Raw genomic sequence first — 17562 nt, 5'->3', positions numbered from 1 at the left:
CAAATACTTTAACATTATTTTTCAATAAATAACTCATTGTAATACCTTACTACATAACTAAAATGTTTGACTAATATTAAATAAAGCACCTCCTCTGAAAAATTATATACGAAAGTCATGCATATATAAGGACCATCATAACAATTAAAGAGTACTAGAAAACATAGATATAAACATCGAAAGCATATCAAAGAAGGTAACTTGGAGTATCTATGAAAACAATATAAAGTTAGGCAGAAAATGGGAGAAAAATGAAAGTCTACTCAGAAACGTGGATTGCTGTAAAAAGGAAAAGCAGAAAGCCATTTTCTTTCAAGTAAGTTTTCTTTTGTATTTTAAGCAAAAGAGAAAGAATTGGTGGTAGGAATACAGGATTAATTACCAGTGCCGTCTTGGACATTTTAGGGGTCCGGAGCGAAATCTTAAAAAAGGTCCCTAAATTATGAGAATGTATTTCATAAATTTTTATATTATAAAGTTCACCAAAATTATTGATTTTAATCGATCCTCCGAGCATTTTTTTTTTAAGCAAATTCATCAATCAAACCCTCACAAGCTATATTTCCACTACCTCATTTTATTTATTTAAAAAAAAAAGTCAAGAATTTAAACCCAATAAATAAAAAAAATTAATAAAGAAGAGAAGTTCAGTAATTAAAGCTAACATAATACGAAGTAGAATTTAGGTAATTAAAGCAAAGAAATAAACTAAAAGAGAAAGTAGAAAAGAAAAAAGGAAAATGAAAGCTCATATAAAAGAGAAAATGAAAATCTAAAAATACAAAACAAAAAGAAAATTAAGCAAATAAACCAAACCCCTGCTTTAGTGCTTCTTCATTTCCTCCATTTGAACCCAAAAAAATCACTTAAGCTAACTAAATTAATCTTTTGATTCATCTTTATTTAGATTAAAAAGAAGCAGTTATACTTGTCATTAGTACTACATTTTATTTAGATTAAAAAGAAGCAGTTATACTTGTCATTAGTAGTACATTTCATTAATTTATCAAAAAATAGTTTTTTTTTAAAAAAAAAATATAAAAAAAAAAATAAATAAATAAAACAAAGAGAGCCCTACAAAAGGGGGCCCTGAGCGATCGCTCAATGAGCTCCCCCTAGTAGCCGGCACTGTTAATTACTAAGAGATGGCAAGAGTTACATACTTCGTATATGCAAACATTAATTAATCTAGAAAATAGGTTGTATCTTGTTCTAATCCTAAAAAAAGTTTTGAAATTATTTTTCCTAAAGTCATGTTTTAGCCTTTTAGGATCATAATTATAGGAAGATGTGTGGTTATTAACTATTTATATGGCCCAATTTGGGCTATTGGAGATTTATTCGATCAGGTTTAGGATTTTAAATTTGAAGTAGGTCATCTTTTTTCTTTGGGTGGGGGGGGGGGGGGGGGGGGGGGGGCGGGGGGGGGAGGCGGTGGCCGGATGGATTGACCCTGAGTATTACATACATTACCTGATTACTGGTTATTTTTAAGTGAAAAAACATGCATAATTGGTAATGGTTTTTAATTACACAGAAATTACTAAAAGCGACTAGTAACTTCCAGTTTCAAAATAAAACAACGGGAGATATATTCCCAATCTTACGTGTTCATGATCCATAGGTGATTTTTTTTTGCCCCTTAAACTAGTTGCATTGAGTCAAATTTGTCTTAAGGTGCTGTTGACTAGGTCAAAGATGATGAATTGACCAACTTAATTTGTGTGCTTTGGGGTTTAGGCTAGAACTGGCGGCCAACTCATGGTATTTACTTATACATTATAAATACCAATATACTTGGTATAAGCTAAGCGATTATATATCTAATTAACTTTTATAGAAAAAAAAGTTTATGATGAATAATATGTATCATCATAAACTTTTTTTTCTATAAAATTTCTAATCTTGATATGACATTGAAAGGAACATGTAGGTTATTTAATCTTAAACTTACTTATTTATATTCGGAATGATTCAATATTATTTCTTTGATCACATCACTTGATCATCTAAGTTTAACAACCAACTTTTACTTATACTCGCAATTTTGACGGGATCGAAATACACTTGAAATTTATTATTCAAGTGTATTATTTTTACAATATTATTGGAAGATAATGCACATGTACGGATTAATTGTCCTACATATATGACTATTGTTTATCAAAATGTATATTTGTATGTAAACATAAAAAAACTACAAAAGTCTAGAATATGGTACACATATTTTTGTTTGCAGTATTTTCATTTTTCAGGGTCTCATAGAAATATGTTTGACTACATACTTGTACTTATTTTTTAATTATGTATGTATCATTATTAAAATGTACAACATGTAGATTTTCTGAAAATTAACTTCTATATCCTAAGGAATCAATGAAAATTTCAAATGATTATATTTCTCTTATTATAAATCAATGAGAATACATAGTTAACGTTGATGTATTTTGAGTCCACGATAAAAAATAAAAAAAGAAAAAAAAAAAAAAGCAAAAATTAAGAACGGTACCAATTGCCATGCAAGTCTTGATTCCATGCAAGTCTTCCATGGTCAAACTTGTTTGCCAATTGCCAAATGTGAAAAACTTCCCCATGCCACCAATTAAATTAAAGTTACTCACAACAATTATAGATTTACCCGATTTTCTTCCTCCCTTAGACATACCAATATACCATGGTATTGCAATTGCCAAACCATAATAATGAGCTCACTGATTACCTTACTGATTTTCTTTAACCTTTACAAACACACACAATCAAGTATCTAATTACAGCTCAATGAACACAAGAAATTATGAAGTAGTAGTCTATTTTAGATAACTATGAGGTTATTATGTCGCCTTGTATCTCCCTTAAAGAAGGTACAACATGTGACGCACCATAGGTTCCAGTTACTATACTGTTATCTCTGTTTCATATTATTTGCAACTTTGTAATATTTTATATCTCACAAATAATATCTCAAAATTGCAAATTATATAAAACAGAGGTAGAAATCTTAATACTAGTGCCTTGGTTTAAAAGTCAAGGCATTACACAAGACGTATAAGAAAATTCAATTATAAACCATTTTTCTCATCCGGCCATCATCATGCAGCATGGATCTCATGCATACATGCATGTCACGTTTCATTATTTATTACTTATGAATATTCCAGGTAACTAGCTAAGAGCCAAGGACAGCCTTCAATTCTCTAGTCTTTGGAATTGGTTGCTGATATGGACAAGATGAATAACGGAGTTGATGAGACAACAACGTCGGCTTTGGATGCAACACAGCCGAATGAAAATGAAAGCAAAAAGGGAGAGACTAATGAGACTAGTAACAAAGTCCCTTTTCTACAAACTCTTTGCTTTCGCTGATTCTACTGATAAGGTATTGATGATCGTTGGCTCCATTGGTGCTATTGCAAATGGTGTAGCTATGCCCTTGATGGCTATACTTGTGGGTGACTTAGTTGATGCTTTTGGCCAAAATCAGAATACCAAGGATGTCATCCATGCTGTATCCAAGGTAAAATGTTATATTTAATGTGCTTGGAATTATAAATTATTGCTTGTCAAATTTTCCTAATTCCTCATAAGGGAAAGGGATATTTCGATTACGAAGGAGTGTGTACAGTATTAAGACATGTGACACCGAACATCGTTATTATCGGTAAATATTAATTAATTATACATCTTATGACCGTTGGCTTCTGTGAAATTCCAGAATTATCTGAAATTTTAGAGAGAAGAGAGAGAAAATTTTGTAAGAAGAGATTAAAATTGTGTAAAAATGATTCTCTATGATTATTGATTATTACAACTTTTAAATACCTACAATTACAATAACTAACTTCTAACAACTTTTCTAAAATTGCGAAAAGTCTAACAAACTTGTCCTAGTCAGCATCTATAAATATCTTATACAAAAGATATTTTATAACTATACTCAACACCCACCCTCAAGATGGAGCTATAGAGATCCAATCTTGAGCAAGAGGTTGACTGATAAGGTCAATTTTTGAACTAAGAAATCTATGCTAATCATATCCTAACACTTTAGTCATCAAATCAGCAAGCTGTAGAGCAGACTGCACATGAACAAGCTTCTCTGATGAAATGCAGTTTCTGTGACTTGGACCTCAAGTGTTTTGTTTTCTCATGAAAACATGGATTTTCTGCAATTTGCATTGCAGAAATATTGTCACAGTATAAAGGAATAGGTGTTTCAATTTCATAACCCAAATCATAAAGCAATCTCTCCAACCAAATTACTCCATTTGCAGAATAGCTCATACTTTTGTACTCTGATTCAGTTGAGCTTTTAGACACAGTTTTCTGCTTCTTTGTCTTCCAAGAAACTACTGCATTCCCAAGAATACACAATAGCCTAACAAAGACCATCCTGAATCAGCACATGTACCCCAATCAGCATCACTATATGCTGTAATCTTCATATTAGAGGCTGCAAGATAGTTTAGACCATAATGCAAAGTACCCTAAAGATACCTTAAGACATGAACAGCAGCAGAAAGATATTGATCCCTAGGATTATGCAAGAATTGACTCAATTGTTGCACTGCATAGCTGATATCAGGTTTGGTAAGATTCAAATATAACAGCTTCCTTATATCTTCCTCTACTTCTCAAGATCATCCAAAACAACACCTTCATTAACACTTAACTTCAAACCCTTTGGGAAAGGAAAATTGGTTGGATTACAACCTTCCATATGAGCACCTCTTAACATATCAAGAATATACTTTCTTTGATTCAAAAGTATACCAAATTTAGATCTAGAAACTTCAATTCCAAAAAATATTTAAGACTCCCTAGATCCTTGATTGTGAATGCTTTGTTCCTTGAGATCCTGAATCAAAACAACATCAGTTCCAGTTACCAACAAATCATCTACATAGGCTACCACAACTGTATAGGAAGTAGAATTCTTCATGATGAAAAGAGAGTAATCCTGCTGTGACTGAGAAAACCCATAATCAAGCAAAAATGTACTCAATTCTTTGTTCCAACACCTAGATGCCTGTTTTAGTCCATAGATAGACTTTTTCAGCCTACAGACCTGACTAGGAGTAGCTTTAAAATACCCTTGAGGTGGTTTCATATAGACTTCTTCGTCAAGAAACCCATGCAAGAAAGCATTATTAACATCAACCTGTTGAATATCCCAACCAAAAGGTGCTTCCAAAGCATTCATTACTCTGACAGTAGTAAACTTAGCAACTGGACTAAAAGTATGTTTATAGTCCTTGCCTTCAATTTTCTTATCTCCCCTAGCAACAATTCTGGCCTTGCATCTCTCCACTGTTCCATCAGAATTGAATTTAGTCTTATAGACCCATTTAGAACCAATAGCCTTCTTTCCAGAAGGTAACTTTGCAAGTTCCCAAGTCTTAGTCTTCTCCATAGCATCAAGTTCCTTCTGCATAGCTTCCACCTATTCAATGATCCTTGGCTTGATTTTAAGTGCTAGGCTCAAAGGTAGTTAATACATTCTCAAGACTCTGTAAAGATTCTTGTGCCATATAAGTAAGAGCGGGTTCAGAATAAACATTAAAACCAGAACCTGTCTGTAAAGAAGGTGGAATGCTCAATTGAAAATCATCAAATTTCTTGGGTATTTGTCTAGGTCTGGATGACTATATGACAATAGGAGGAGAAGAAATTTGAGGATAAGGGAGATCAGAGGAAGCAAAAGAAGCTGGAGTAGAAGAAATAGAAGAAGACGGTGGAGAAAAAGTATTCTCATTATCAGAAGTATGTTCAGAATCAGAATGTGAAGATTGAGAAGCTGATTCTAAAGAAATAGGCTGAGAATTATACAGAGCAGGATTCATAACTGGGAGAACAGGAACAACCTCTATAGGTTTAGGTGATTGGAAAGGAAAAATAGTCTCACAGAGCACCATATCTCTGCTCAAAATTATCTTGTTTGTAGCCAAATCATCAATAGTTGTACCCTTTCTGAGCATATGGATACCCAATGAATACACACTTCCTAGCTCTAGGCTCAAACTTGTCACAAACCTTTTGAGCAGCATAACAAAGACAACCAAACAGCCTTAGATGCTCATAATCAAGAGACTTCCCAAATAACAACTCATGCGGACTCTTCCAATTCAACACGGAACTGGGAAGAAGATTAATCAGATATGTTGCAGCAAGTAAACATTCACCGCAAAACTTCAAAGGCAAACAAGCATGAATTCTTAGAGTTCTAGCAATTTCTAATAAGTGCCTATGTTTACGTTCAACCCTTCCATTTTGTCAAGGGTTACCAGGAATACTCCTCTGATGAACTATACCCTTCACAGTCAATAACTAAGTACAAGCATATGAATAATCTCTGTTCCATTATCACTTTTAAGAGTCTTAACCCCAAACTGATTCTCAACATACTCAAGAAATCCAGCTAAAATCCCACACACTTGAGTCTTATCATGCAAAAGATATGTCCAAGTTAATCTAGTGTGATCATTAAGGATAGTAAGAAAGTAAGTGGCCCCAAACAATGATGGTCTTCTATATTTACCCCAATAATCCACATGAATCAACTCAAAAGGAACAGAAGCAATAGAAACAGAATCAGGATAAGGCAATTTATGATGTTTTCCCATCACACAAGCTTCACAAGTAAAATCATAGTTATGTCCATTATTAATTACCAAGAATAGAGACTATTACATGCTTTAGCTTGCTGGCAGAAATATGTCCTAATCTAGCATGAACAAGCCCAACACTAGGCTTGACAGCTGAAGTAATAGTGTTATGAACAAAGGAATTAACACTATCATTATTTACAGAAGATAACAATGAATAAACAGAACTAAATCTGTATAAACCAGACTCTCTTGTTCCAATAGCCTTTATTTGACTAGTGACAAGGTCCTGAAAAAAACAGGAATTTTTTTCAAAACGTGCACATAAAAAATTATGATCAAGCAATTTTCTAACAAACAACAAATTATGCTTCAAATCAGGTATGTATAGGACATTATGTAAAATAATTTGTGGTGTTAAACATATACTGCCAGCATAAAGCAATGATTTAATAGTTCCATCTGGTAAACCAACTTTAATTGAATTTTTAAGCATCTCATAAGAAGTAAACAACTCCAGATTACTAGTCATGTGATTAGTAGCTCCAATATCAATAATCCAGCAAGATTTAGCAAAATGATATGATTAACCAATGCATCTACATTAGAAGCAATATTGATACCTGCAAAATTTACCTCATAAGAGAAAGGATTATCCAGTTGAGAACTAGTCTGCACAAACTTCATAAACTCATTGTACAATTTGGATGCATTAGCAGCAGGAACGGAACCACCAATGCCTGAACCAGAACTCTTGCTGCACTCAGCATAATCTGTAGCAGGAGCCCTTCTAAGAATTTCAGAATCACTGGATACATTTGCAGCCAATTTCACACCTCCTTTAGCCTTCAGAGCTGTATGCCATTCAGGAACTCCATATAATTTAAAACACTAATCAATAGGATGACCTCTCTTCTTGCAGTGATCAAAGACAATGTCATTCTTAATCCTCTTGAAATTATCTTTTCTTTGCTAAAAAACTGGTTTAGGAAACAGCTTAGGTTGAAAAGAGTTATGAGCATTTGCATTCAATGCACTCATTTCCAACAATGTAGTATTCTGATTAAGCTTATTCTGTTGCTCAATCTGCTATAAGGTATGATATGCCTTGTTAACAGTAGGCAAAGGATCAGAATTTAACAAGTTAGTCGTCACCTGATCATAGTTCTTGTTAAGTCCAGACAACAACTGCCTCAACTTCCCTCTCTGGTCCATTTCAAAGACCTTCTTCAGAATACCACAACTGCAATTCTTCAAAGCTCCGCAAGAACAATCTGGAAAACCTTCCAGAACTTGCAACTCATCCCATGATCTCTTCAAACGTCCATAGTATTCAGCAATACTATTATTATTCTGAGCAGCAGATTTCATATTCCAATGCAACTCAAACAATTGTGGAGCATTACTATGACCAAACCTTTCAACAATCTCAGACCACAATTCAGCAGAAGAGCTAACAAACATAAAACTCTCAGCTAAATCTTATCCATAGAATTCAAGATCCATGACATAAACATGTAGTCATTACGCAACCATTTTTGATGGACCAGAATGATCAATACCTGGAGAAGGAAGTGTTCCATCCAACAATTCCAATTTATTTCTCGCAATCAACGCCATTCTCACACTGCGACTCCAATTCACAAAATTAGAGCCAGTAAGAAGGTTATTCCCAAGCTGCATCCCTTGATGATCGCCATTAGAAAGGTAATAAGGATCATTGAAGTTAACACCATTGTTGACCGACTGAGAAGAAACTTCAGGCGCCATTATCAAATGAACAAAGCTCAAATTAAGCTCAAGAAATCAAGGAATCGAAGAAAAAATCAAAGAAGAGATCGAAAATATAATTGCAATCGCAATCACAATTGCAAGAAATGCAAAACAATCAATTGAAAATTCGATTGAATTAGGGATTATTTGTTCAATCAAAACGAACAGAAACAAAATCAGAAGAAGAAAATCAAACAATTCACTAGGAATTGCTCTGATACTATGTGAAATTCCAGAATTATCTGAAATTTCAGAAAGAAGAACGAGAGAAGAGAGAGAAAATTATGTAAGAATAGATTAAAATTGTGTAAAAATGATTTTCTCATGATTATTGATTATTACAGCCTTTAAATACCTACAATTACAATAACTAACCTCTAACAACTTTCCTAAAATTGCGGAAAGTCTAATAAACTTGTCCCAGTCAGCATCTATAAATATCTTGTACAAAAGATATTTTACAACGATACTCAACAGCTTCATGAGTTAAAAGTATCACGCATATGTTTAATTAGAATAATTAAAACTCATATCATGTGTCTGGTTGGTAATTTTATGATTTTTAAATCCTTATTTCAAACCCCTAATATAAAGGGCTCATAAACATGTGTTTGTGTTGCGGGGTTGTCTCATTTCAATATTTAAGCATAAAAATAAATAAATATATAAATAAATAAATAAACAAATAAATAAATAAAAAGGGGGTCCAAATGACCAAATCAGACTCATAGTATTAAGAATCAAGTTCTAGAACAATGCAATCTTAGTTTCACACAATATTCCGAATGCATATCATTCTATGATCAAAGCAAACACCTTAATTCCACAATATATTGTGACAAATTCATGAATAGTTGTGTTCACACCATTTATGAACAAAATTAATTGAACGATGGTTTGCACAGTCAAAATGTTCTGCACTCTGCATCTGTCGTTTGATATGCTTATATAGCAAAGTGTGCTCACCATTGACATTTGCAGGTATCTCTGAATTTTGCTTACTTGGCTATTGGAGCTTTAGTAGCTGCATTTCTTCGTAAGCTTGTTAATCCTTTTATCTTATTATTTGCTATCAATTTATATTGTTTTTATTATTTGAAAGTCAGCAACTATAATGCCTTAGATTGTTGGGAAAATCTTTTAGGATGAACCTACTTACATTCGAGAGTAATCTAAAATGATTAAACTAGGCTATGTGCTTTTGATACTCAAAGAGCTCCCATTGTTTCTTTTAAATGTTCTGGTTTTAAGTATACACGTAACACATTTGCTAATGCACATATTTAACTTGTTTTCTGACAGAGGTAGCTTGTTGGATGGTTACCGGAGAAAGACAAGCAGCCAGAATGAGAAATTTGTACTTAAAAACTATACTCAGACAAGACATTGCCTTCTTTGACAAAGAAATTACCACCGGAGAAGTAATTGGTAGGATGTCCGGCGATACAGTTCTAATACAAGATGCCATTGGGGAGAAGGTAACATATTTAGCTCTTATCAATGTGATTCTTGTAGCAAGATGCTAAAGCACTGCATTGAAATGATTAATATTATGATTTATTTATCTGTTTTTAGGTAGGGCAATTTATACAACTGATGGCAACATTCTTTGGAGGATTTGTGGTTGCATTCATCAAAGGATGGCTTCTTACTCTTGTTATGCTGTCGGTAATACCATTTCTTGCAAGTGCGGGTGCATTCATGACCATAATGTTCTCAAGAATGGCTACAAAGGGGCAAACTGCTTATGCAAAGGCCGCGATTGTTGTAGAGCAAACTATAGGCTCAATAAGAACTGTGAGTTGGATTTTAACTAACTTCTTCGTGAAATAATGTGAATTTGTATGTTAGTCTTTTTGTACATTTCTGTGATCATTAATTGAACAAAATTTCTTCATAGGTGGCCTCATTTACAGGAGAGAAACAAGCTATTGAAAAATTCAACAACGCAATTGCAAGTGCTTACAAGTCAGGTATACAAAAAGGCATAATCACAGGGGTAGGGCTAGGTGTCTTGACTTTTGTAGTCTTTAGCAGCTATGCGCCATTTGGTTCGGCTCAAGGAGGATTCTCTATGGAGATTACACTGGCGGCGATGTCATTAATGTCATTGTAGGCGTCATTATAGGTTCTATGTAAGTCTGCATTTCAGTCCTTGAACAATGACTTCAGACTTCTGATGCACCTGTTAATATTATTAACAAATTTATCATAGTACATTTTGTATAATTTTCTTTATTTGATAAGCATGTATTATATTTGAAATTGATGCAGGTCACTGGGGCAAGCATCTCCCAACATGACAGCATTTGCAGCAGGCCAAGCAGCAGCATACAAGATGTTCGAGACCATTACTCGAAAGCCAGATATTGACCCTTTTGATCCAAATGGGAAAGTACTAGATGACATTCGTGGAGATATAGAGTTCATTTTAGTTACCCAACAAGACCTGACGAGAAAATATTTAATGGATTTTCTCTCAGAATCTCAAGTGGCACTACCGCGGCTTTAGTTGGGCAAAGTGGCAGTGGTAAATCGACAGTGATCAGTCTTATAGAGAGATTTTATGATCCACAAGCAGGGGAAGTTTTGATTGATGAAATTAACATAAGAGAATATCAGCTAAGATGGATTAGGCAAAAGATTGGCTTAGTTAGTCAAGAGCCTGTGTTGTTTGGTTCGTCGATCAAAGAGAACATTGCATATGGGAAAGATGGTGCCACAATTGAAGAAATAAGGGCAGCAGCAGAGCTTGCAAATGCTGCTAAGTTCATAGATAAATTACCACAGGTTTGATCTTCAAGTTTCTATTAGTCCTTTTACATTTCTATTAGTCTCTCAATTCCATTTCAATTAATAGATGAAATTAAACTTGTAGGGACTAGACACATTGGTTGGTGAGCATGGAACACAACTGTCAGGAGGGCAGAAGCAAAGGGTTGCCATAGCAAGGGCCATTCTGAAAGATCCGCGGATTTTACTTTTGGATGAAGCTACAAGTGCACTTGATGCAGAATCAGAGAGGATTGTGCAGGAAGCATTAGATAGAATAATGGTAAATCGAACGACTATTATTGTAGCCCATCGTTTGAGTACAGTAAGAAATGCTGATACGATTGTAGTTATACATCAAGGAAAGGTGGTTGAAAAAGGCAAGCTAGCTTCTACCTATTGTTTGATACAAAATTTTGTAAATCATTTTATTTTTGTTTGTCTTTTTATTTAGTTATCTTGACAGTTTGCTTGCTTTGTTGACACAATTCAGGTATGCACTCTGAATTACTCAGCGATCCTGAGGGAGCGTACTCTCAACTAATACACTTACAAGAAATGAAAAAAGAGTCAGAACAAGCAACAGATGCTAGAGAAATGTGGAGTCAATCTAGTCAAAGAAGATCATCATTAAGATCTTTAAGCCAAGGTTCCTCAGGGAGGATTAGTAGTGTTCACGACGACTCTTTCACAGCAGTATCTGGACTAACAGCAGACCCTGAAGCAAACATTGTAACGTCATTGCCTGCTGTAAAGCAATCAGAAGTTTCTATCAAGCGTTTGGCCTCACTCAACAAACCTGAAATCCCAGTACTTGTGTTGGGATGTCTATCTGCAATTGCTAGCGGCGCAGTATTTCCTGTGTTTAGTATAGTATTCGCTAGTGCGATTGAAATGTTTTACAAGCCACACGATATCTTGAGAAAGGACTCAAGGTTTTGGGCCCTTATGTTCGTAGTCATTGGGTTAGGAGCACTGATATCATATCCTGCTAGAACTTATTTCTTTGCCGTAGCTGGTTGTAAGTTGATACGAAGGATAAGAACATTATGCTTCGAGAGAGTAGTACACATGGAAATTGGTTGGTTTGACGAGGCAGAGAATTCAAGTGGTGCCATAGGTGCAAGGCTATCAGCTGATGCTGCAACTGTGCGCGCTTTAGTTGGGGATGCATTAGGTTTCAATCAATCAATCAATCAATCAAAGCCTTAATCCCAAAAGTGGGGTCGGCTAACATGAACCAAATTTGATTATTCCGTGTAGTCATCAACATAAATCTTTCTCCTCCATCCCTTACGATCCAAAACTTCATCCTCACGTAAATCCATGCACTTCATATCCTTCCTCACTCCTTCCAACCAAGTCATCTTTGGTCTCCCTCTTCCTCGTTTAATCCCTCCATGGTCCCACTCTTCCACTCTTCGCACCGGTGCACCCTCGGGTCTCCGTCTTACATGTCCAAACCAACGCAGACGATTTTCCCTTAATTTATCTACAATGCCCGCCACACCTACTTTCTTGCGAATAACCTCATTTCTGATTCTATCTCTTAAAGTGTTTCCACACATCCACCTTAACATGCGCATTTCCGTAACCTCCATCTTTTTAATATGCTCTTTCTTAGAAGCCCAACATTCTGTACCATAGAGCAACACTGGTCTTATGGCAGTCCTGTAGAATTTTCCCTTCAACTTTAAGGGAATGCTGCGGTCGCATAACACTCCCGTGGCCGCTCTCCATTTAAGCCACCCTGACTTAATCCTGTGGGTCACGTCTTGATCAATGTCACCATTCTTCTGGATGATCGACCCTAGGTACTTAAAACATTCACTCATGGTCAAATCCTTTCCATCCAAACTCACCACTTCATTGCTTGTCCCCCTCTGAGTGCCAAAACGACATACCAAATATTCAGTCTTACTCCGACTTAGCTTAAACCCTCTAGATTCCAACCTTTGCCTCCATTGCTCCAACTTGGCATTAACCCCATCCTTAGTCTCATCCACCAAAACGATATCATCTGCGAACAGCATACACCATGGAACCTCATCTTGAATTGGTCTAGTTAATTCATCTAGAACCGTTGCAAAAAGAAAAGGGCTTAATGCAGACCCTTGATGCAATCCGATTGTAATAGGGAAATCTTTTGTCAACCCTCCGCATGTCCTCACATTTGTTGACACATCCCGATACATATCCTTAACTAGGTCTACATACCTTCGTGGGATACCTTTCTTCAACATTGCCCACCAAAGTATCTCTCTTGGCACCTTGTCATATGCCTTCTCTAAATCAATAAAGACCATATGAAGATCTTTCTTCTTTACCCTATAAAACTCCATCATTTGTCTTATCAAATGGATTGCCTCCATAGTAGATCTCCCAGGCATAAAACCAAATTGGTTATCTGAAATGCTTGTGCATGCCCTCAACCTTTGTTCAATCACCCTTTCCCACAACTTCATAGTATGGCTCATAAGCTTAATTCCTCGATAGTTAGAACAATCTTGAGCGTCTCCTTTGTTTTTATAAACCGGGACCAAGGTGCTCTTCCTCCAATCTTGTGGGATCCTTGTAGCCGTCCATATCTTGTTGAAAAGGTTTGTTAACCAATCAATACCAATCTTACCCAAACACCTCCACACCTCTATCGGTACCCCATCAGGGCCAACCGCCTTCTTAGGTTTCATCTTCCTCAGTGCAATCTCCACCTCTACTCTCCTAATCCTTCGCACATACTCCATGTTGATTTCTTCATCACTCATAGAGGTATCTCCTATCACAACTCCATTACTTCTATTAAATAATTCATCGAAGTACCCCTTCCACCTGTCCTTGATGCCCTCCTCTTGCACTAGGACCATTTGGTTCTTATCTTTGACACACTTCACCATGCCAATATCCTTCCTTGCCTCTTGTCTTCTCTTTGCCATCTTATAAATGATCCTTTCTCCCTCCTTGGAATCAAGCTTTTCATAAACCTCCTGATATGTCTTTTCTTTTGCTTGGCGAACAGCTGCCTTTGCCTTACTCTTAGCCTCCTTATACGCTGCAAAGGTTTCATCACTCCTACATTTTCCTAAGGCTTGATAGCATTCCCTTTTTTGCTTAATTACTGCTTTCACCTCTTCATTCCACCACGAAGTATCTCTCTGTACCGAAGTTCTTCCCCTTACTTCCCCTAAGACCTCTTTGGCCACTCTTAGGAAACAGTTCTTCATTCGTACCCAAGTCATGTCCGGATCCACCTCTCCATCCCAATCCGCTTCTTCAATTACCTTTTCTGTAAAAACCTTAGCTTTTGCATCCCTTAGGGTCCACCATCTTATCCTTGGTTCTTCTTGTCTAACTTTTTTCTTCGCCTTCTCTTTCAGACGAATAGTCATTACCAATAGCCGGTGTTGGGTGACCACACTCTCCCCTGGGATAACCTTACAGTTTATGCAACTTTGTCTATCTATGCTCCTTGTGAGCAGGAAGTCTATTTGAGTTGCATTTGCTCCATTCCGAAAAGTTATCAAGTGTGAATCCCTCTTCTTAAACCAAGTATTAGCCAAAATTAAATCATATGATTGGGCAAAATCCATAATAGCTTCACCACCGGCGTCCCTCTGCCCATACCCAAAGCCTCCATGGACACTCTCATAGCCATCTCGGCTCGCCCCAACGTGCCCATTTAGATCCCCTCCAATATATAACTTCTCTGAGTGGTGGACACCCTGCACCACCTCGTCTAGGTCCTCCCAAAATTGTCGTTTCTCTTCTGCATCTAAACCCACTTGGGGAGCATAAGCACTGATAACATTCACAATCTCCTTGCCACATAGCAACTTCAGCCTTATCAACCTATCGTTCTTCCGATAGACCTCGATCACCTCTTTTGCCAACCTCTCATCGAGAACCACACCAACTCCGTTCCTAGCTCCACCATTCCTTGTTCTGTGGCTCGTTTCTTGCCCAACATACCATACCTTATACCCCAAAACCAAGCCTCGAGCTCCTTCTCCTGTCCATCTTGTCTCTTGGAGGCACATGATGTTCACGCGTCGTCTTTTCATTACTTCTACCAATTCTGCTGATTTTCCCGTAAGAGACCCCACATTCCAAGAACCAATCCGCAAACTAAATTCTTTTCTCCCACGCTCCCTCCTGATCCCAACTCCAAGCCCTTGATTATTTGACACCACAATTGGGCAATATGGCGCGTCGCTTCTGGGCGACGACCTAGCAACCCTTACATACTTATCACTGCACCCGGGTCTGGGAAGTGCAGCGCGTCGCTCAGTAGGGAACGCCCCAATGGCACGCCCTTGCTCATTTGACACCACACTCGGGCAATGTGGCGCGTCGCTTCTGGGCGACGACCTAGCAACCCTTGCATACTTATCACTACACCCGGGTCTGGGGATGCATTAGGTTTGCTTGTTCAAAATATATCCTCTGCTTTATCGGGTTTGCTAATTGCTTTCCTTTCAAACTGGATTCTATCATTAATTGTCCTTGTCTTAATCCCCCTCATTGGACTCAATGGTTACCTCCAAGTAAAGTTTATGCAGGGATTTAGTGCTGATGCTAAGGTCCTCTCTTCATTTTTTTTCTCTGTTAGTATAAACTGCTGAGAGTCAGAATTCTTATCATTGTTTTTTCTATTGTTTATTCAACAGAAAAAGTATGAGGAGGCTAGCCAAGTTGCTAACGACGCAGTTGGGAGTATCAGAACAGTTGCATCTTTCTGTGCAGAGGAGAAGATAATTTGATTGTATGAAAAGAAATGTGAAGCCCTTATAAAAGCTGGTATAAAGCGAGGATTGATCAGTGGGGCGGGTTTTGGGTTAGCCTTTGCTTTCCTATTTGGTGTGTATGGCATTTGTTTTTACGCGGGAGCACAACTTGTTGGCCATGGAAAAACAACATTTCCTGATGTTTTCAGAGTAAGTGCACATCTCTTGTCTAATCATCAACTCCTTTGCTTACAAAATAGTCATAGAAACATTTCAAGTAATATATTACAGTTTACATGTCTGACAAATCTTATACTACTGCAGGTTTTCTTTGCACTTGCAATGGCAGCAGTAGGAATATCACAAACAAGCTCTTTGGCTCCGGATACTAGCAAAGCTAAGAGCGCTACTCCTTCTGTATTCGCAATTCTTGATCGCAAGTCTAAGATAAACTCAAGTGATGAATCTGGGATGACAATTGATCATGTCAAGGGTGAAATTCAACTTCGACATGTGAGCTTTACATATCCAACAAGGCCTGAAGTCCAGATTTTTCAAGACCTGTGCCTGACAATTCATGCAGGAAAGGTATACTTCTTACTGCAGATTTTTTTTTTTGTTTGAAATCAAATGCAACTTGAAATCATACAAAACAATATGTATTGTGAAATTTTTAATCACATTTATACCATCCTATTTATAGACAGTGGCTATTGTTGGAGAAAGTGGCAGCGGAAAATCAACTGTCATTTCCCTGTTGCAAAGATTCTATGATCATGATTGTGGTTGTATTACTTTAGACGAGATTGAAATTCAAAAGCTTCAATTAAAGTGGTTAAGACAACAGATGGGACTCGTAAGCCAAGAACCTGTTCTGTTTAATGAAACAATACGAGCTAACATTGCATATGGAAATGGAGGCAATGCAACTGAGGATGAAATTATAACAGCTGCTAAGCTAGCAAATGCTCACGATTTCATCAGTAGTTTGCAACAGGTACTGATTTTTGCCTGTTACAAAATAATACTACTAGCAGAACAAGATTATACTTGGTATAAGTACAAAATTTAAGATCTTAAATGAAATTTATGTTGTAGGGCTATGATACTGTTGTGGGTGAAAGAGGAGTACAACTATCAGGAGGCCAAAAGCAACGAGTTGCGATTGCACGTGCCATAGTAAAGAATCCGAGAATACTCCTGTTAGATGAAGCTACAAGCGCGCTTGATGCAGAATCAGAGAGAGTAGTACAAGATGCATTAGATCAAGTCATGGTGAACCGTACTACTGTTGTGGTTGCTCACAGATTGTCCACCATAAAGAATGCTGACGCGATTGCTGTGATTAAAAATGGTGTTGTTGCAGAGAAAGGGAAGCATGAAAATCTGATTCGTATTAAGGATGGTATTTGTGCTTCCTTGGTTGCACTTCATATAAGTTCTGCTTCCTAGGCTTCTAGGAGAAAAAGAAAATTGTACATAATTTATTACAATCAACTAGATTGCTAGACGATATACATGTTGAATCATTGAACAAGCTAAGATGGTGTTGAGTGGCATGCATTCTCTTCATCAAGATACTATATAGTGTTCATTTATCATTATCAGAAGTCGATACACGTGTACCTATTTTAATAAAGAAAATTTTTCGAATGTACAATTGTTATAAAAGTGACATATCTTGATCTACTGAT

General features: G+C 36.7%; 1 pseudogene; it reads left to right on the top strand.

Annotated features, from left to right (window-relative positions):
- Positions 1-3219: 3219 nt before the first annotated feature.
- On the top strand, positions 3220-17326 carry LOC145576447 (ABC transporter B family member 11-like; annotated as a pseudogene).
- The last annotated feature ends 236 nt before the right edge of the window (positions 17327-17562 follow it).

The sequence above is a fragment of the Chenopodium album genome, chromosome 13 (genome assembly GCF_948465745.1).
Source record: "Chenopodium album chromosome 13, dcCheAlbu1.1, whole genome shotgun sequence".
Lineage (NCBI taxonomy): Eukaryota > Viridiplantae > Streptophyta > Magnoliopsida > Caryophyllales > Amaranthaceae > Chenopodium > Chenopodium album.
The sequence above is the reverse complement of the archived record's forward strand: the minus strand, read 5'-3'. Positions and strand labels throughout refer to the sequence as shown.